Here is a 22,182-nt window from a genome sequence, read left to right as displayed (position 1 = left end):
TTGGATAAATGCAAACTTTTTAAAATAAATACGGTTTGATCTGGATTTTTAAATTATTTTGCATGCTTTCACCAGTTTAAATAACATTGAAGAGAAAGTATATGAAATCTTTCCCTTTCTTTTTGTTGTTAATTTATTTGGAATGTTTAATCATAAAACTGAATACGTGGATTTCATATCACAATGATTTACTACAATTCCCAAAGCAATGTACTCTTTATTTTTCATTGATTCCTGATGCCAAAATAAAAATAAATTTTGGCAAATCCAGCAGAGCAACCTGCAGAATCTCTGGAGAGATTACAGAATCTCTGGATTCTGTAGCGAGGAAAGCAAACTGAGAAAGATTATCAACCTCCTGACACATGAAACCAAATAGACTGTAGTCAATTTTAAGATATTACATATAAAACACTTCTGGTTCCGGTTGCGGTACGCGACAGGCAAGCTTTGCTCGCCCCACGCACTCCTGGTGGGCTCTCCTTTGATCGGAGGGGGGGGCACAGGACGCCCTGGAGGGGCTCCTGCCGAGGGGGCGGCATAGCGGGGGATCCCCTGTGTCGGCGGCGGCCAGGGAGGGGGCCCCGCATCGCCCTAGGCACCGGGAGGCAAGAGGGGAGGCGCCGCATCTTCGCGTTGAGGCAGCCGGATGAAACCCAAGATTTGAAGGACGCAGTTGCTGTGCGGTGAGGTGGAGATTCCCCCCATTCCCTTTGATGACTGAATGAAAATAAAAAGATTGTCAGCTCTTTGGAAAGGTTTTCAACTTGTGGCTGGGAAGTGTGATTGGAGGGAGGGGGATTTCCCCACCCCCTTGGATAAGCGGCTTGAAACTGTTTTGCTCCCTGCCCCCAGAAGAGGAGGAGGGGGGGAGCCCTGGAATGGAATCACCCTCGTAGCAAATAGCAGATTTCCTTTACTGCAATTGTGAAATGAGGTGATGATCTGTTCTATTTTGAAAACTTTGAAAACTTTTGCCTTTGGATCCCGGAGTTGGCAGGGCAAGATGGCACACTTCCGTTGTCTTCATGTACTTTGAAATTTGACTCTACCCACAGAAGTTGCTGGCATTTTGTCTTTGTCTCCGTGGCACTCAGAGAAGTCTTGTGTTACATTTTACCTGGGACTTGGAACAAAGGACTTTACTGCTTTATTGCCTAGGTCCCCACTTGTCTGGGCTCCCTGCCTCGCGATCTCTCTCAGCTACCCACCTCCCCAGTTGCTTCTTCTCTGTACTGACATCTTTATCATGATTACCACAATGCCACCCAAAAGACCACCACCGGGGAAGCTGGGATTTGCGGCCTCCGCCCCAACATCCTCAATGTCCAGCCCCAGCGGACAACCGACACTAACTTCTTTGTTTCAGCCAAAGCCCTCTGAGGTGGACTTTCAACAGATGTTTGAACAACTCTTAAAGGGGCAGGAGGAATTCAAAAATCAATTGAAAGAAATGAATGAGCAGCTCAGAGAGAATAAAGACCATGTGATCCAAAACTCACAGAGACTGGAACTTTTGGAGGAGGGGACAGCTGAGATGAGAAGAGAGGTGGAAGGGGTGCAGAAAGGAAATCAAGAACTTGAGAACCACCAGATAAAAACGGAATTTGAACGAATGTCTTTTTTCCTTAGGTTTCAAAATGTAATTGAGGCTGATGATGAAAATTTGAGGGATATTATGGCAAATTTATTGGCGGAATTTATTAAAAAAGACAGACAACAGATGGGGTGGGACATGGACCTGGTTTATAGAGTAAACTCAACATATGCTAGAACACACAATGTTCCAAGGGAGGTACACATCAAGTTTCTTAGAAAGACACAAAGGGGGCAAACATTAAAATACAAGGATAGAGAAATAGCCATTCTGAAACAGATCCCAAAGAAAGTTAGAGATAAAAGAAAAAAAATATTCGCTCTTAGCGAAAAATTATACCAGAAAGGGGTGTGGTTTAGATGGCTGCTGCCAGAAGGTATGCTAATATTCTGGGAGGACACGAGAGAATCAACACAACCACTGAGGCTGAGGCCTTCATGGAAAAAAAATAAAGTCCGCCTAGATAAACCTGATGCATTTGTAAACCAATAGTTGCCAAGTGTATTTTCTGTCCAATGAGCTTTTACTATTCTGAGAAGTTTGACAATAAAAGGGAGCCCCGAGCAATGTTCTGGGTTGGTGCCCTTCGGGGTACCTTCCATCGGGTGGCCTTCCCAGCACAACCTTACTCCTGTCTGCGTCTGCTTTTCTACGACACCAACAATAGTCAGCCCAAATCCTGATGGACCTGTCGGCCTTAATGGGGATGAATATAGGGCAGTGATGGCGAAACTTTTTTGGCTCACATGCCAAAAGCGGGGGTAGCACAGGGGCTGTGTGCGCAGGCATGCCACACCCATAATGCAATGCGCATGATCCCAGCGAGCATGCAAACATAACCAGCACTCCCCCCCATTTTGGCATACTTTTTTCGCCCTCCCCAGGCTCCAGAGGCTTTATAGGAGCCTAGGGAGGGTGAAAACACCCTCCCCTGCCCCTCGGAGGCCCTTCGGAGGCTTCAGGAGCTTCCCTGAAGGCTCCGGAGTGCAAAACACCAGCTTAAGGGCAAACCAGAAGTTCGGGAACAGACTTCCGGTTTGCTCGTAGGGCTGGTTTTAGCTCTCCGGGACCTTCAGGAGGCTTCCCTGAAGGCTCTGCAGGACGAAAAACAACCCTACGAGCAAACCAGAAGTCCGGTTTGCTCATAGGGTCATTTTTTGCCCTCCAGAGCCTCCAGGGCCAGTGTTTTGCGCTCCGGAGGCTTCAGGAAAGCTCCTGAGGGCCTCCAAGGTGGGGAGGCTGTTTTTGCCCTCCCCAGGCTCCTATAAAGCCTCTGGAGCCTGAGGAAGGAAAAAAATGGCCTCAAAAAAAGTTTTGCCCATTATCCCCATTGTTATTTATTTTAACTTTGGAAGTCTTGTTGAACGTAATTCGGGACTCAAAATCCTTAGATGGCATAGCTATTAGGCAAAAGGAATACAGAACTAGAGCATTCGCCGATGATCTGGTTGTTACCCTTTCACATCCTTTGAAATCAATAATCCAGATGAAAAATATCATAGTAGAATTTGGCATGGTGTCTGGGTTTAGACTAAATCAAAACAAAACGAAAATGATGGTTAAAAACATGACAGAGACTCAAAGAAAGAGACTTGTAAGTTTAGCAGGTTTTGAAATAGTTTCTAAAGTCAAATATTTAGGAATACAAATTTCAGAATCAAATACAAAACTTTTCTTAAATAACTATGAAGTGTTGTGGCAAAAGATACAGAAAGATCTTGAAGCGTGGAAAAAGTTACAATTGTCTTTGCTTGGAAGGATCTCAGCAATTAAAATGAACATTCTACCTAGATTTATCTTTCTATTCCAGATGATTCTGGTGCTTAAATCAGATAAAACCTTGTTAAATTGGCAAACAACATTAAATAAATTTGTGTGGAAGGAGAAAAAACCGAGAGTAAAGATGAAGATTATGCAAGATACTCGTGAAAGAGGCGGCCTCAGACTCCCAAACCTTCGATTGTATTATGAAGCTGCGGTACTAACGCATGTAGCAGATTGGTTTGGGAAAACAAAAATGGAACTGCTGAATATAGAAGGCCATGATCTTGTTCTGGGATGGCATGCATATCTTTTTTATGAAGATAGGGTGGATAAAGTGTTTAACAACCATGTTCTCTGAAGTGCCTTGATGAGAATATGGAAGAAGCACCGGCCCAATTGGGATTATAAAATACCGCTTTGGTTGGATCTTGCAGACACCATGGGGATTATGAATACTAAGTCACTCGGGGGTTGTTTATATAAAGATGTGCTTATCGCTGATGGGGACGAATGGAAGTTAAAAACTTTGGAACAGCTGTTGGAAGAAGGAATTACTTTAAATTGGTTACATTACATACAGCTACAGAAGAGATGGGAAGAAGATTGCAGGGTCGGTTTTATGGATAAAGAAGTGGAACTGATTAAGCAGATAAAAGAGACTGGCCCAAAACAAGTTAAAAGAATATATAATGTACTGTTAGAAAGAGACCCAGAAAGTGAATTGGTTAAGGATTGTATGATTAAATGGGCTCAGAATTTTGGTGAAGTGGTTATGTTGGAAACCTGGGAAAAAATATGGGTTCGGAATGTTAAATTTACACAGTCACAGAATTTAAGGGAGAACTTTTATAAAATGTTTTACAGATGGTATTTAGATCCTAAAAAATTATCATGCATGTACCCAAATGTTCAACCAAAATGTTGGAGATGCGGTGTCTAGATGCTACCTTTTTTCATGTATGGTGGACTTGTAACAAGGTTAAAGCTTTTTGGATAAAAATATGGTGGGTTATGCAGAATGTATTTAAGAAAAGAATAAAATTCACTCCGCAAATGTTTTTATTGGGTATAGCTAAGGATTTCACCAAAGGGGAAACAAAATTGGCCTTGCATATGGTCACAGCAGCTAGGTTGTTGATTGCGCAACACTGGAAAAAAGATTTTTTACCGACAATTGATCAATGGATTCAGAAGGTGGCAGGGTTCGCCGAAATGGCAAAAATTTCAGCTTTCTTAAAAGCTCAGAAACAGGAGGATTATACACAGGAATGGGCAAAATGGATTGATTATATACAGAATAAATACCAGACGAGGAGTTATTATGTAGCCTTTAGGTAAGAATGTTTAGATTGATAGATGATCAGAGTAAATAATATATGGGATGTTTGGAATTGTTAGAGTGGTATACAGTGGAAGTCAGGGGGGTGGGTTTGTGTGGGAGGTGGGGGAGGGTTAGGGTGGAGGGCGGGGCAATATATATGTATGAATAAATTAGAAGATGGGATTAACGAAACATTGTTATTTTAGGAGAAATTTATATTAAGAGTTATAGATGTTAAATTAGCTTAGAAAATGGGATCAATGTGCTATTATTAATCTAAGAGAAATTTATATTGTGTTTGTTGGGAGGAGAGGGGTTACAATACGAGTAATTTACTTTAAGACGGGGGGAGGGGAGGGGGCAAAGTATTTGGTATAATATTTGAATGTGAATTTTTGCGGGGGGGTTGGGGGGGTATAGCATTTGTATGAGATTTACATTGTATGGCGGGGGGGGTGAAAAGGGGGAAAATCTGTTTGTACAAAACTCTTTTAATTAAAAAAAAAACCTCCAGGATGGAGCACCCACAAAAAAAAAAAAAAAAAGGCTGAATTCAGTTGGCCAGCATGCGTCTTAACCAATAAAGTGGCCTCTGGTTGCCAGGCTGTCAGTTGTAAGTCAAGGACTTGCGGCTGGTCGTAAGTCAAGGACTTGCGGCTGGTCGTAAGTCAAGGACTTAAGACTGGTCTCAAGTTGATAACTTAAGACCTGTCACAAGTCAAGGACTTTACAGCCACTCCCTCTGGCTACCGGGTATCATAGAAGATATTGCAGGGCCTCGTTCATACAGGGTTCCCCTGGAGGACAGCAGGTTATGGCACCGCCACATAGATCAATCTAGGAGCAGGGGGGTGTCAAGATTTCCCCAACAGCTAATGGAGCCAGGGCCTGCGGAATCACCGGTTGCAGACAGAAGCAATGGTGTGCAGACCAACGGCAACAATGCATATCACGGAGGGGACCTACCTGCCATTCAGAGTGAGGTTCCAGAACAGCTGATTCCCGAGGTCGAGGAAGGGCACGCCAGCTGTTCCTGAAGAAACTGCTAAAGTTCCACCAGCCAGAGTGGAACTGCACAGGTCAGGGCAAACCCGATTGCGCCCGGCCTATCTTCAGGACTACGACTGCATGAACTGAGAGGAGTGTTGAGTCTCCACTCGTGTTCGCTCCCCCTAGCGGTAACCGAGGAAACAAACTGTTGCTGTTTGGTGTCTGACAGCTCAATATAAAAGAGCTGCCAGATGGGCATTCAGCCGCTGTTGGGTTAGCCGACAGCCATTTGTTAGTATTCCGGGTTAGAGATGATAAACCTGTTAGCCTTTGCTCTGCTTATTGCCTCAGTCTGTTCCCAGTGTTCTCCATACAAAATAACGCCCATGCACCTAAACTCCTCCAAACGTTTCAGAAAAAATACTTTAACAAACCCTGAATATGGGTCATTGCTTTTCCTTGAAGATGCATTGCTTTGTTTTATCTGTGTATTTTTTTTGTTTTCATATTTTCATCATAAAAGAAAAAAAATGTAAGTACTTTTGTTTCTTCTTGGAAAATGCTTCTGGGGTTTGCGCTTGAAGTGAAAAAAAAAAGAAACTTTGATTTTGTCAAACTTTACTAATTAGATTTGTTGATATAGAAATGACTAGTTTATACTACTACATAAAAATAAAAAGTTAACGTTTGATGTTACTAATTTATTTTACTGCACCAAAGGGAGTTGGAAGTCAACACTTTTTCTCCCCCCCTTTTTTTTCTGCACTCTTCCCTTCCCTGTTCCCTCCCTTATTTTTTCTATTATTTTTTCTATTTTTTGTATTTTATATTATAAACATATAAAAAGATCATTAACACAGTAAAATGTGGCAACACTCACTTAACAAATGTCTCACATAGCAACATACATTTTGGACTCAATTGTGGTCATAACTCAAGGACTGTCTGTATCGACCAAGGGACAGAATTGAGATCACATGCAGTGTTAATACCGCTTTATAATGGCTTGGTAAGACCATATTTGAAATAATGCACCCCGTTTTGGCTACCACAATATAAGTGGTGGGGAAACTTGCATTTGTGAAAGCAGCATACATGCATGTGTCCCCACCACCTCCATCAGTTCACCAAGCTGTAAAGGTTGGAGACCAACGAAGTAGAGGATGTAATCATGTTCAGAAATTCCAGTCACTTACCAAAGATAGTTGGAGCAGAGGACATTAACTTCAGTCCTGATGGCAAGCCACAAAGTATATGCTGAGAGACTGTCATAAAATCCATCTAAGAACAATCCCACATTTCATGCTGTGATGACACTGATGCAGAGGCTTTACAATATTAATTAAATTAAATACTGATGCTGATCATATCCATTATCTTTCTTTTATCATTTCTTCCTAACACTTGCATTTATTCTTCAGAAATGTAGCACAATTTGAAAAGATTCTATGATATATGGCATTTTGCCACCACAAATCTGGATGGTTGTGGTGGTGAAGAAATCAAAAAAATCATTCAGACTAAAGATTTCCCTTGCACAAATTCCTTGCAACCATTTTTTTCTTTTAAAATTTGACAGACTTTTCAGTATGGGCAACTAATCCTACAGAAAATTTTTAAAATGTAACAGCTATTGATTGATTTCATTACTGTCTATGGTAAAAGATGAGATATTTAAGATTTTTAGCTCATTGCCGATTTAAACAAGTTGAGGTGGGCATAAAGTGAAACCAATAATTCAGTTTTATGTGGAATTTAAAGAGTGTGAAGTTTAGCATCAGTTACATAATGATCAAGAATTGAAGAATTAGAAACAAGGTTTTACGAAATGTAAAATTTACTTATGATTTAAGAATGCAATTTTAATTTATCAGTAAATATTACATACATCTACAGAACTCCTCAGTGTTTTTAAAAGTTGGACCTCAGATTTTATGTATGTGTTCTAAGAAATGTGAGGGGTCATAGAATTTGTCCTGTCATAGTTTTTTGTTTCAAGTCGTAACATATATAACAATAACATAACATGTATAAAATCTCAAAGAGCTCTTTGCAATTGGCTGACATGCAGAGAACACATACCATATTTTTTGGACTATAAGACGCACCGGAGTATAAGTCGCACCATGATTTTGAAGAGGTAATTTTTTTAAAAAAGTGTTTGCACTATGCAGGCCTCCCAAATCCTCTGCATGCGGTTTTTGCAAAAAAAAAAAAAGGGGGGGGGCATGCAGAGCTTTGGGAGGCTTGTAGAGTGCTCCTGGGGGTTGGGCAAAACTGTGGAGTATTTTGCACAAAAAGGGGGGGAGAGCATGCAGAGCTTTGGGAGGCTGGTAGAGTGCTCCTGTGAGCTGGGGGGGGGACAAGCAACACCGGTCCATTTTTTTCTTGTTATGGCCCTCCCCAGCCCCCAGGAGCACTTTGCAAGCCTCCCAAACCCTCTCCACATCCATTTTTGCAAAGGGTTTCGGTATCTTCATGCTAATAGGATGAAAGTTTATGTTTTTGAAAAAAAGTCTGTGTTCTAAAAATGAGAAGATGAAAGATGAGTTGTTTTCTTAAAATCTAGACTTAATAAGCTTAAGAACTAACTGAATTTCATATGTATATACAATTAAAATTCATGTCATGGCCCTTATGTAATTGAAATGCTACATCATGGGAAAACAATTTTTGAATTAAGGTAACTTGCAAAATGTGTCCAAAATTGAGGATCCATGGGACTCGATGAAATTTGGGGACGTTGAGACTGCTTCAGTGCTACTAGCTGCTACTACAGTTACATGTTCTTCATTTTCAACATTCCATGATTGCCAGTTTCGCAATCCCTTGCTCCTCTGCCCTCCAATAGCAGCCACTTATCTACCTGCTGGGAAGGGAAGAATAAAGGGAGATTTCTAATGCTCCCTGCCAGATTCCCACAAGGAAAATGGATGGGAAACTGGCACAAAATTTGAGTCATTATTGCTCCCATTGCTTTTTTGACCACCCATGGTCATTCTGTTTGTCTGTTTAGGTAAGGAAATATCTCTGCAAACTAGGGGCACAGGTTTAGTTAATACTAAATGGATTTTATTTTGTTACTTTTAATTTAATTAATCATTGTAATGTATATAGGTTCTTTCATTACTGTATAACCACAACAGCATTGCTTTCTGTTGGAGTTGCAGCCATTTGTTTTCCACATTAACAACATAAAACATTTTTAAAAATTGAACAGGGCAACCTCCAATTAAATCCAAATCAAATCAGGACCCAGTCTGATGTTCCCAATGACAGTCTGAAGCAAATTGTGATTTATTTCCATTGTTCCACCAATCTGAAATACATTTAATTCAGACTGATTCCATTTTCCAGAGTGCCAGGGTTACTTTTTAAAACTGGGTCTTTAAAAGCTCATGCATTCTTCTGAAGTCATCTTTTTCTCAATGTTTTGAATCATAATGAGTCTGAAATATATATTTAAACTACATATAATAATGACTGATCCTTTCATGTGTGAATTTCATGAAACACTGAACTTTCCAATATAAGCCTCTTTTGACCACTATGAGGGTCACTAAGAGATAAAGGTCTGCTTCTTATTGGCTTATGTTTCTATGTTTATGACATAAAGGAAACTTCATGCTTTGTTTTCTTTTGTGCTTCTGTCTCTTAAAGATGTAGTTGAGGTTAGAACAGCTTGCTTCTATCAATGTATTTCTTAATTTACTTTTTTTACATAAAAGTACTTATATTTATCCATAGCTGAACTATGTCCAAACTGCACACAAGATGAACTTATAAGCATTTTATTTTACTTTTAATTGGATATTTTTAAATAAATTACCTAATATTCATTTAGGTGCAAGCCTCTTATGTTTAGAAGCATATTTTAGAGAATTGGGGAGATAAACTTGAGGAAAATAGCCAAGAATCATTTTAAAAACAAAAAGGGCTGAAACATTCCTTAAGTCTTGGGAAACAAGGTAGTATTTGGAAGAGAGTCAAGCAGGTTTCTCTCTAATTCACTGGGATATAAAGAGAGATGGACGTAAAGTACAGTCAGGCTTGCAAGATTCTATTATTATGGCCTTTCAATAAAATATAGTTCTAATCCTCCAGTGGAGTGAAGTCTGTTTTCTGACCTGGTTTGCCACAAAAGATTGGCTCCTATTCTTTAACAAAGGCTTCTGCTGAATCCAGCAAAAATAAATAGCAAATTACCAGAAACTTTGCAATAGTAGTAAAATATAGGTATACATAACAGTTGATCCTCATTTTCAAATGGTTTTTTGCATTTCAACAGATTTCACTGCAAGTTTCCACCAACTTTCTGTAACTAATTACTTCAATTCAATGTTTTAGTATTGCATTTTGCAATGTTATCATTATTTCTCTTCTCAACAATTCTTAGCTGAACAAAAACAGCAGACAATGAAAACTCTGCACAATCATTTGTACAATCTTCATTCTCCTGCCTAATCATTAATACTGAAATGGCATAAGGGTCTGTATAGATTCTCAGTCATCCAGGTCATTCTTGAATGAGAAGCAAAATGTCTTCAAAGAAAAAAACAAGAAAGTCCAGTTGCCTCCTGAAAAAGTATCTTTGGGACTGAAATCTTCAAATGTATTATAAATTTATTATAAGATTGTAGCATGCTGTAGCTAAAATTAAAAAGAACTTAAAAATGGTTAACCTGCAACTGCTACTTCTCATGTAAATACAATTTGTCTGGTAAAGAAATTTATGTTTGCTTGACTGGATTGTAAAGTTTTTCTTGGCTAAAATTAAATTTTGGGTTTTTTAAAATACAAAGTTAGTATTCACAAACTGAGACTTGCCAGAGTTCTGTAAGATATGGAGTACATTTTTCAATTTTAATTGCAGTTAGGGCTTAAGTACTGTTCACACATGCTGTCATAATAGCAGTGATGCCTGGATGAGCCATCATAAATTAATGCAGACAGATTATTCACATTATGACTACTCAGACACAACTATATTTTAGTGGAGATAGTTCAAACATACAATTGTGTTGAGAAATGGGAACTTCTTTGCTGAATTACAGATAGGAATAATTAATGCTTTCACATGCTATTCTTACTCTCAAGCAAAATAATCCAACTTGATGTTAGAACAGAACATGATTCCTTCTGTAGCAATTAAAAAGATCTATATGTACCAAAGCACAAGGAAACCACAATTAGCTGAGGCATCCAGTTCAGTTTACTGCACACCCTTTAAGATGTCAACAAAAAAAAAAAAGAACAGTCAACTTGAAATGGATATACAAACCATTTGCTGCAATATATAAGGTATTTGCTAGTAGTCTTTAACAAAAATATATTCTTTAAAAAGGTAACAAAAGTAACATCTGAGATAATTGTCCACAAATTTGAGTTTCATGTTTATCCTAGTTTTCTCAATACTAATTGGCATATTTGTTTGACCTGATAAAAAATTCAAAGTAAAATCTATCAATTTTTATTCAGATTAAGGGAAAACCTAGAAGCTAAATTCTAACAACAAAAATTTTCATTCAGTTTGCCTGAAAACATCACATCACTCTCCAAACTGGATTAAGGTTCCTGCTGCTAAAATAGGCTGCCTGTGGACTCTCAGGTGCACTCTCAATTTCTACTCTTATTTCAGTGTTGAGCACCATCACTAGAAAAGGACAATACCTACTACACTCTTCTTTGTTGCAGGAATTTAAACTGCACAGCATAAAAGATGGGGCAGCAGTGCGGTGGATGGGTTTCTCTGTTTGAAAGCATTACACCAATTGAGCATGAATATTTACAGTACGATCTTTCTGGACAACTTTAACTTTCTCCTTTTTTTCGAAAATTCCCTTCCAAAGACACGCTACTGTCTTCAAATCGCAAGAACCTGTCCCAAGGGACAAAAAGCGGCCCTCTCCCACTCTCCCTACGCGTCGACGTTCAGAGGAAAATAAGAAAAAATACTTACTGACCGTGAAAACTAAAGGTCGGCTGAGCAATACAGTTGCATTTTTCCAGAGCTTGCACCTCCCTGCCTGCCTGGTAAATATCTCGGTATGGAGGTGTTCCCAAGTTCGCGCTACCCTGTCCCAGAGAATCTCGGTAGTACACTATAGTATCGTGACTGAGCAGCCTCTGATTGCGACTATTGCGCCTTCCTCTTGCTCTCGCCTTCGCGCAACAGATGGGGAGGAGCAGAGATTTGCTCCTGCTCGAGGGGAAAACCCCGCGCCCGCTCCTGAGCGTAGAAAAGGTAAGTCCGCTCGTCCTAACAACAGAAGCTTCGGGAGAGGAATTCTGCAGCCGTGGTTCTGATTGCTGAGGACTGAAGACTTCGCTCGCTGAGAGGCGCACCTGGGCGGCGAAAGGAAGGGTTGTATTTCAGGCGTCCTCTTCAGGCTCAAAGAAATATAGCTTCGCTTCAACTCCTGAAGAAAAAAGATAAAGTGTCTACGTTACACAAGAACTCTCTCCCGCCTTTGGATCTAGGCGTGGTAGCTATCTGCCTGATCTCTCTCCAGGATGTCGCTCAATGCATTGAATCCCTAGCGGCTTTAAAATGGTGCTCCGAAAACAGGGCGTTCCGTATTGATGCCGTGATATGGAAGGGTACTTCGAGAGCCTGGCTCGGGCTACAGAAGCCTTATTGGGACTTCCTTGCCTCTGCAGCCGCCACACTCGACACCCACGGGAAGAACATGAGTTCAGCTCTGTTTGATACCTCGTCGCGGCTTTCTTTTTCCGAGCTCATTTGTTTTTTAAACTTTGAAAGCTTTACCCGCTTGGTAGTTGCACGTTTTGGGGAACAAAATATAGCCATCTATCTTGAATAGCAAACGCTATTTTTGTAGTAAGTCGGGAGCTGGGGCTCTTTCCCTCTGATCGCAGAACAAACACGCTGTCATTTTGTCATGATCTCATGAAGTTGCCTTTGTCTCATCTCCAGCTTAAAGCCAACCTTAGCTATTCTAGTTTTAAATAGTATTTCCCTCATCTCCCAACCCAGTGTTCACAGTAGACCAGCTTTCTTGGTGTGGTTTAATAAAGCAATGGAGGAGGGCAGGGGCTGGAAAAATGCTCAGTTCTTGGGCATTTTATGCTGCTGTATATGCTGTGGTTTTGGGGCATTGCTCTTCATGGCCATTTTGGCTTAGATTGTGGGAATCACCATAAACCTTACATCGGCACATGTGTTTATTTGTAGAAGTTGTGCTTTCTTTAAGGCTTGCTTATGTCTCTTCCGAACTTATTTTTTAAAAACCTGGATTGAGTGCTTGTTGTATGAGCTTCGGATTTGAGTTGCACGTATTTAAATTAAATCAACAAAACAGATGGATTCTGGCAGCTTTGTATTAGCTACATTACAGACTTTTGCATGGCAGCTTTTAATTTTATTTTTAGTTATGTAATGTAGGAAGAATAATAAGACACATAATAAGACATTGATTCTGCCCTCCCCAGAAAAGGTGACGAAAAAGCCATGCTTAGGATTTAGATGATCCCCGAAAAGCAGCCCCTTTGTAAGGTATTTCCTCTCCAATCTTCCCAAGAAAGGAGGACTCTTGAAACTGCAGTAATTCTAAAGGAGCTTTTATTGGAAGATTTGTGTTAACAAGAAATCTAGGCAAGAACTGAAGCTTCTCAATAAGGTGGAGATAGCATCCATGAATGGGTTAATACGGTCCTTGATCTGATTGGACTGAGTCTGATTATTAATTAATTATTGGCCTATATAACCCAACTTGTGAGTGTCCCCACCCAGCTTTCCCACTCAGTCCATTCTGGGAGGATCGTGGTATCCACTCTTTGCTTCAACACTTGCTGACTCCTTTTACCATCTACTGAAGTTCAACTTCTGTGAGTTCTGGATACTGCAATTTGTATTAGTGGTCTGAGATTGTTTGCCACTGGCCGCTGGGCATTGCCCCACAGGCCCAGCCTTTGCCTCTGTAAGGACAGGTGTTTTACCTTTGGAGCTTATTCAACGACTGAGGCACTTTATATTGATAAAAAAGCCTATTCTGCAGCTCTGGCCACAGCCATGCCGGGATCCCAGGAAGACATTCTTAAACTTGAGGATCGACGGGCTGACCAGGTCCTACAGCTGGGTCACCAGGCAGCCGCCTGGGCTGTGCGAGCTGCATCAGCGGCCTCATTCTTCTCAAGATCTAGCCTATTTTGGCTTCAACAATTACAAGAACGTATTCCTGCAGGGGACTTCAGTGGAATTCATCTCCACCCCTCCCAAGTTCTTTGTTAGGTGTCCAGTGTCCAGTAACCCTCAGAGGCGCCTCCTGATGAGGCTGTCCATCCAGCATCTTTTAGATATTAAGGCCATTCAGGAGTTCCAGGGTTTTTACTCAATATTGTTTGTCATTCCCAAGGCCTCGGGGGGGCTGGAGGGCCATTTTGAATTTGAGAAGGTTAAACAGTTATGTGCGTTATAGACGTTTTAAGATGCAATCATTAAGTACTATTCTGGAGGGTGTTTGTGAAGGGGATGTACTTATTTATATTGATCTCATGGAAGCTTACCTGCACATTCCCATTTTGCAGGAGCACCGTCAGTTTTTGTGTTTCTATTATGGTTCTCAACATTTTCAATACATGGCTTTGCCTTTTGGCCTTTCTTCTGCGCCACGTGTGTTTACTATGTTGGCAGCCCTGGCTATGTACCTATGCACCATGCCCATCAGGGTACAACTTTACCTTGATGACATCTTGGTGACAGTTGAGTTCCCGGGAGGAGGCCAGAGCTGATCTTGCCACGGCTTTACATGTGCTTCGATCCCAAGGGTTTTCTATTAATGAGGACAAAAGTCATTTCACACCTACCACCAGAATTTTGCACTTAGGGGCCTAGATAGATTCGGTGGGTGGTCAGGTTTTCCTTTCAGAAGTTCGTATATGTAGTCTCAGGTCACTTGTGGCCAAAGTGAGGGGGTCTCAGAGGGTGTCCCTGGCCACCTTGTCAAGACTGCTGGGGAAAATGGTTCTGCCATCCATATTGTCCCCTGGGCTCGTCTTCACACAAGGGATTTACAGTGGTTCCTCCTCCCATTTCAGAAGAGGAGGACCAGTTCCTCGCTTGCCAAGGTGTCCATGGCCAGGAACCTGTCCGATTCCCTCCGTTGGTGAGAGTCTATAGCCATAGAGAGGGGATGTCATTTCAGAGTCCTCCACAGGGTCACTATTACCACGGATGCCAGCCTTTATGGCTGGGGTGCACACATGGGATCTCAAATTGCGCAGAGCCAGTGGTGCCAGGAGGAGGCAGAGACGAGCATTAACTGGCTAAAATTACGAGCTATTAGGTTGGTGTTATTGAGTTTTCAACACTTGTTGAGGGCCAACACATACTAATCCTCATGGATAACATAACAGCCAAAGCCCATGTTAAGAGACAAGGGAGTACTAGATCTTGGGATCTAATGCTAGAGGCTAACACATTGGGCTCCTGGGCGGAAGGCCATCTGCTCTCCATCAGGGCGGAACACATCTCAGAGGAGGCCAATGTGTGAGCGGATTGGCTCAACAGGTCTAGAATTGACCAGGCGGAATGGCAATTACACCCTTCTCAATTCTCAGCTAGAGTTATAGGTACCATCCAGGCATCTAGGAGACTGTCGACTGTGCGCATTTACAACGCCACGTGGAAGGCTTATTGCACTTGGTGTCACTCCAAACACATCATTCCGGTTGGGTCTTCCATTTCCCAGGCCCTGGAATTTCTCCAGGATGGTGTCGAGAAAGGATTGTCCCCCAACACTATCAGAAGACAGGTTGCAGCTCTTAGCATGATATTTACCTGGGGGGAGGGACAGCCTCTTTCACACCACCCAATGGTAAGGAGGTTCCTGAAAGGGGCCTCCAATCTGCGGCCTTTGGCAGTACTTCACTACCCTTCCTGGGACCTCACAAAGGTGTTGGAGGCACTTACCGGGCCTCCCTTTGAACCTCTATGGGAGGTTCCTACCTGGAAAGTCGCATTTCTTGTAGCAATAACATCCGCTAGGAGAATATCGGAATTACACACCCTTTTGGTGCGAGAGGACTTGTGCAGGTTTTATCCTGACTGGGTGGTGCTGAGGCTAGACCCCTCATTTATGCCAAAGGTGGGGTCCTGGTTCCATAGGACCCAGGAGTTTATTTTTCCCAATTTCTGTCCCTCCCCGGTTCACCAGTTAGAACAACAATGGCACACATTAGGCGTACGCCGGGCACTTGAGATTTACATTCAAAGTACGGTGGGCTTACGCCACTCAGAGGCACTGTTTGTCTTCTTTCTAGACTCCTCATTGGGCCAAAAGCTATCGGTGGCTACCATAGGAAGGTGGGTACGTAAATGCATCGCAGCTGCCTATGAAGCACGTCAGGAGTCAGTGCTGGAGGGTGTTACTGCCACTCTACTAGAAGTGTGGCTACCACCATGCCATAAGCCACTCAGGCATTTCTGGATGAAATATGTAGGGCCGCAGCTTGGGCTTCACTTTCACCATTTATTAGAAATTATAAATTAGACAAGTTCGCATCGGCCAATGCCACATTTGGGCGTAGGGTTTTACAGGCTGTTGGTTCTCAAGTCTTCAGTTTGGAACAGTATACAGGCCACCCTTGAATTAGCCAGGCTTGGGTATGTCCCATTCATGGATGCTATCTCCACCCTTATTGAGAAAGGGTGTTGATACTTACCTGATACGCCTCTTCTAATAAGGTGGAGATCCAGCCTGCCCGTGTAGGAAGACTGCTTCTTCTGGTTCTGGTTGTCAGAATTTTTCCGAACTATGGTTGGGAGAGTTTGGGTTTTTTCTCATTAGTGTGTTGCATTTGATTACAAGTAAATTATGGTTGGATAACACACTGAGTCTGTGTTCATTTACTTCGCTGGAAAGCTGGGTGGGGACATTCACAAGGCGGGTTATATAGGCCAATAATTAATGAATAATCAGACTCAGTCCAATCAGAGCAAGAACCATGTTAACCTATTCATGGATGCTATCAGGCATATCAGGTAAGTACCAACGCCCTTTCTCATATAAAACCAGCTATTAAAGCAATGCTAACCAAACTCCTCCCACACTACATCATTGCAGGGAAACAGAATGACCATTGTCTTACCTGAAGGGTCGTTTTCAGGGCGCTGTGATGGAGAGTCCAAGCAAGGGTTAAATACAGCCAATCTGCCCAGAACTGAATTGAAACTTTAAGCCACGCCTCTGGTGCTAATTATCTTCAGATTTTTTCAATGAAGACGTGGAACTGTTGCGCGCTGAGAATCCAACTGGAAGTCTAACATGGAACAAGTCAGAAAATAGTCCAAAAACAACAGAACAACAAAACAACTGAAACTCCACACAATCACCAGCGGAAGAAAGACCCCAGGGTGGGGTGGACTCTCCATCGCAGTGCCCTGAAAATGACCCTTCAGGTAAGACAATGGTCATTTTCCATTTTCCTGATTTCCCTGAGGTGCCTTATCTCTTGTTCCATGAGGGATATTTTGACTATGCCCGAGGGAACTGGACACCTGATGAAGTGGTGGGGGGGGAGGGACCAGAATTCCAGAGTAAGACCCATACGGACCGTTTGAAGAACCCACTGGTCTGACGTGGTCTGCTCCCATTTGGCGTGAAACAACTGTCCTCCTATGGGAGCTGACCCTTGATGGTCACTTATATCTCCTAAAAGGCCATGAGCCGGAGCCCCCCCGAAATGGTTGTTTGGAGTAATGCTGCTGGCGACCTCTGTCGCGAAAGGATTGATGGTCCTCGGACCGCTCGCCCTGCTGGGGATACGCCCGATGAAAGGGGGCGGAGCTAGTGGAGGGCTCATTGCTCCAAAAGGGCTGCCTCCTGTAGGAGCTGGATGTCACAATGTTAAAAGGTTTGCTAGATATGAACTGACTGAAAACTGACACTGAAGAGTTAAACTGAGAAAGAGTTATTGCGCAGGTCATAAAAGTTATCTGAAAGTGATTTATTGCGCATGTCTTCACACATTCCAGAGGCGAAGGAGAAAGAGAAAGCTTCTGATGAACTTTTGTCCGCCTGCCAAGCTGGCAGACGGAACATTCTTATCAAAATGTAACAATTAGTTAGTCCTGTTTTATTTACTTTTATTATTTTCGTATTAAAGTTTGTTTATTAATTAGAATATGCTTCTCAAGACCATTTTCTTTTCTTCAATATCTTAATGCATATGCTGTTGGAAATCAGCCCGGTCCATAGACTTCATTTTTTCTTCAGGGTGTTTTTTTCCCCTGACAATTTATGGTAGCAGAGGTTGATCGATGATAACAGAGTTAATTGAGGGAAGCTGAGATGGCTATAATTTAAGGCTGCTTTTCCTTCGAGCTATCTTAAGATAACCGACTAAGGCTAATTAGCCATGTCGAAGAAAAAGAAAAAGAAGAAAAATGGGACAAGCTCAGATGGGTCCACTTCTTCTGACACAGAGGCTCCCTCAGACACAGAGAAGCAAGATCCTTCAAAAGTACTTCAAGAGCAACAAATTTCTCCAAGTGCCGAGCCAGCTGTGGGGGAAGGAGCTACAGGAGGCGAGATCTACGAAACGAGGTCAGTGGTTCCCCCTTCTAAAATACCTCCAGGAGATTTTACCTCCAAGCCAAAACTTCCCACTTTGCCAGAGCCATATCACCCCCAGACTCTTGGAGATTATGAAACACTTGATGAATGGCAAAAGTCTCAGAGGCAACTGCCGGCAGAAAAAAAAAATACTCCCACGCAGAAAGCGAAGTTTATGAATCCTTCCCAGGCACGGGGGAAGAAATGCAAAGCTATCTTGATCAATTAGAGTGGTTCGAAAAATATGCTAGGGAGGCGAGAGAATATTTTGAGGAAATGAAGAGAAGTAGGAGGGGCTCCCCCACTCCCAAAATGTCTGAGGACGCCATCTTGTCTTCCTCAAAACAACAGCCTAAGACACGCCCCACAGAGGAAATTGTTTTAGCTGAATCAGAACAAAGAGATATGTACACATCACCGAGGTCACGTGATCCCTTTTGTTCCACTGAACTTCCGGCCACGTATAGAAAGATGAGGCAGCCAAGAAGTGAGGCTGCACTGCCATCTGCTGGCGGAGAAAAATTATTAGAGCAAAAGATGAAACAGCTTCATCAAAGCTTCAAAGATTTATCTATGAGTTCTCTAAAAGCCAAAGCTTTGCCTCCAAAGGTTAAGTCTTCAACGCCCCCTGGTGGTGCTGAATCCTCCCTAAAGGGAAAAAGGCAAAGTAAAAGGCGAATGCAAGGAAGTCAATTTGATGTTGCCACGCAAAGACCAATGGTGCAACTCCAGCACCCCCTGGTTCAACAACCAGCTTTGCAACCTGCTCAACAAATTGTTCCGATGCATATTCCTCAGCAGGTATTTCCAGTCACTCCCTTGACTGGTGAATCCAAATTAAAGGAGTCAGGAGAGAATAATAAAGCCTGGGTCAGTGAAATTGCGCTCTTGCTTCGAAGAGAAGGCACACACTGCATGATTTTTAATCCTCCCCCTCAGCCGTGGACACCTGCAATGAGAGACCTGGAAAACAGAGCAATCACGACTTTGCTCATGTCAATGGAAATTGAGATCCAGGGTATCTTTCCACCTGATGCAACTGCCCAACAAATTTGGGCTATTTTGGAAGATTGCTACAGGCCCGTTTCAATTGAATCTTCATGTTTGCTCATGTCTGAGTTACATGGTTCGAAGTTGAAACCTGGTGAACGAATTGGTGGACATTTGACCAAACTGAAAAGAATGAGAAGTGAATTGAGACAAAATGGCCATGTAATCGATGATATCCAAATGATTAGCATCATCATTAACTCATTGAATTATGAATGGAAAGATGCTGTTGCAAAGATTAACTACGTGCCTATTGCTCAACGCACAGTTAACCACGTTTGCAGACTTTTAGTGGAAGAGGAAGCTATCAAGTTAGCTACACCACATCTGCAACGACCCCCAGCATCAAAGGCTCCAGCCAGACGTCCCTTCCGAGGAAGAGGCTACACTCCAAGGATGCCAAAATGCTACACCTGCAACCGTGTGGGACATGACACCCGGGATTGTCCCCAACGAGTTCCAGCTCCCGCCACGTACCAGCCCAGAGGAACAGACTTCAGAGGCAGAGGTAGAGGCGGAAGACAAGGTCGTCGTGGTCCAAGGCGTGATCCACAAGCTCCACTTGTAACACTGGCCATAACCAACATTCCACAACCTGATCCAAAGTTCGACAGACGTCTTTTGTGGACTTTAGATAGTGGAGCAGCTGTGCACGTTACCCACAGAAGGGAACTTTTCACAGAGATGGGCGAACCAGAGCCCGAGTATCGAGAACTGTATTCCTTCACCAACCACACTTGCAAGGTTATGGGAAAAGGAACTGTTTACATTGAAGAGCTCGATACACACATCCCTGATGTTTATTACATACCTTCAGCAACCAGTAATTTGCTTAGTCAAAGTCACTTGTCTAGAGATTTAAAGTTCCAGGTTCACCACCTCGAAAAAGCAAGTTACTTAGTTAAAGATGGAGATATTGTTGCTGAAGCTATGCTGATTGGTGGTGTTTATTACTTAAAGCCAAAGCCTAAAGGGCAAGCACAGGCAAGTATGCAAACTCCAAAAAGGCACAACACGGGCCCAGAGAGAGTTGGTTCAGAGAGAGAAACCGTTACTGTGCCAAAGGCTCCTAAAGCCAACAAACAGAAAAAACAGAAACAGGTTGCTCAGAGCAAACCTGAGGTTCCTCATGAAACTGTTAATGTTGAGAATTCACTAACTGGTAAACCTTTGCATTCCAGGTGTATTCACAAGTGGCACAGAAGATTGGGACATGCCAGTTTCCGTGTTCTTAGAAAGATGCCGGAGTTCGCAAAAGGTTTGGATCTAAAGGGGTGTGAGGTGTTTTTGGATTGTGCGGTTTGCAAAAAGGCTAAATCCAAAGCGGCTGCAATTCCAAAACACGCTACACGCTGGTCAACACGCATTTTTGATTTGGTACACACTGACATAGTAGGTCCTTTCCCACCAACAATTGGTGGCAGAAAGTATTTTCTAACAATAGTAGATAATCATTCTAGATATGGATTTGTATATCCTATGAGAGAGAAATCTGAGACCTTTCAGATCTTTAAAGACTTTGCAGCTTTTGTTTCTACACAATACCAAGTTCGCATCGCCAGAATCCAGAGTGACCGTGGTGCAGAATTCATGTCTCAGCGTTTCCAGGACTGGATGCGTAAGAATGGAATTCTTCATCAGACATCTGCTCCATATACACCGGCTCATAACAGAGTCGTAGAAAGAAGACAAGGGGTTCTACAAACCATGATGCGTTGTCTTCTAGAAGATGCCAATCTCAGTAACATATACTGGGGTGAAGCAATCAAATATGCAAATTACATTGTCAACCGTACTTGGAGCAGTGTAATCAATCAAACTCCTTTCTACATGCTGTATGGCCACAAGCCTGATCTCAAGAACCTCCACATTTTTGGTTCATATGCTATGGTGAACACTCCCTTAAGTCAAAGAAGAAAGGGAGGTACAGTAGCAAAGAGACTGAGATTTATGGGTATTGATGATAATTCAAAATGGTGCAAATTCATTGATACTAAACATGTGATTATCATTTCACAATCTGCTAATTTTGAGGAAGATATTGACTGGTCCAGAATTCATTCCAATGATCCTGAAGTTTATTTTCCTAGAGATGGTGTTCCAGATGCCACGCAGCCTGATGACAATTTGCAAGCAGATATTCCTTCTACCAGTTCTTCACAACCTGAGGTTCCGTCTTCGCAAGCCGCGGATGCTGATGCTAGCGACGAACGTTAGGACGAGGATGATGAAGAAGAAGAAGAAGAAGACTGGACTGATGTTCCTAGACGTTCCAAGAGGGTCACAAAAGGAATCCCTCCACAACGTTATTCATGGCAACTGACAAAAACACCATTACCTTTCATTTGCAACGTTACTCTTCCTCCAGAGACATTCACACAAATCAAACAGCTTCCTGATTCAGAGCAAGACAAACGGTATGATGCAATGCAGGATGAAATGGACAGTTTAAAGAAACTTAATGTATTCACACCTGCAAAACCTCCAGCAAACAAGAAAGTCATTGGCACTCGATGGGTCTACAGAATCAAGAAGAAACCAAATGGTGAGTCTTTATACAAAGCCAGACTTGTAGCTCAGGGTTTCGCTCAACGTTATCCTGAGGACTACACAAACACTTACTCACCAACAGTCAGAACTGAAAGTGTAAAAATTGTCTTAACCACTGCAACTATTCTTGGTTTAGAAGTTTTTCAATTTGATGTGGACACAGCTTATCTACATGCAGACCTAGATGAAGAGATCTACGTGAGAAGCCCTCCAGGATTCCGAAAGCAAGAAGTTCCTGGTTCCTGAACAAAAGTCTTTATGGTCTGAAACAGTCAGGTTTAATGTGGTATTTATGTCTTACTGACAAACTAAATTCAATGGGCTTTATTAAGTCC

General features: G+C 42.2%; 1 protein-coding gene across 5 annotated transcripts in view; it reads right to left on the bottom strand.

Annotated features, from left to right (window-relative positions):
• Nucleotides 1-22,182, bottom strand: part of TRPC4 (transient receptor potential cation channel subfamily C member 4) — a 363,414-nt gene that overhangs the window by 300,460 nt on the left and 40,772 nt on the right. The window contains exon 2 of one of the 5 annotated variants that reach the window (XM_081936899.1): nt 11,636-12,091. The exons of 2 other annotated variants lie outside the window; for them this stretch is intronic. The gene's annotated coding sequence lies outside the window, so the exon portion shown is untranslated. Of the gene's footprint in view, nt 1-11,631; nt 12,677-22,182 lie in introns of those variants that run through there. 2 more of the 5 variants (XM_081936900.1, XM_081936898.1) reach the window with 2 other exon arrangements.

Source organism: Natrix helvetica (genome assembly GCF_964273705.1).
Source record: "Natrix helvetica genome assembly, chromosome: 1".
In the NCBI taxonomy this organism is placed as follows: Eukaryota; Metazoa; Chordata; class Lepidosauria; order Squamata; family Natricidae; genus Natrix; species Natrix helvetica.
The sequence above is the reverse complement of the archived record's forward strand: the minus strand, read 5'-3'. Positions and strand labels throughout refer to the sequence as shown.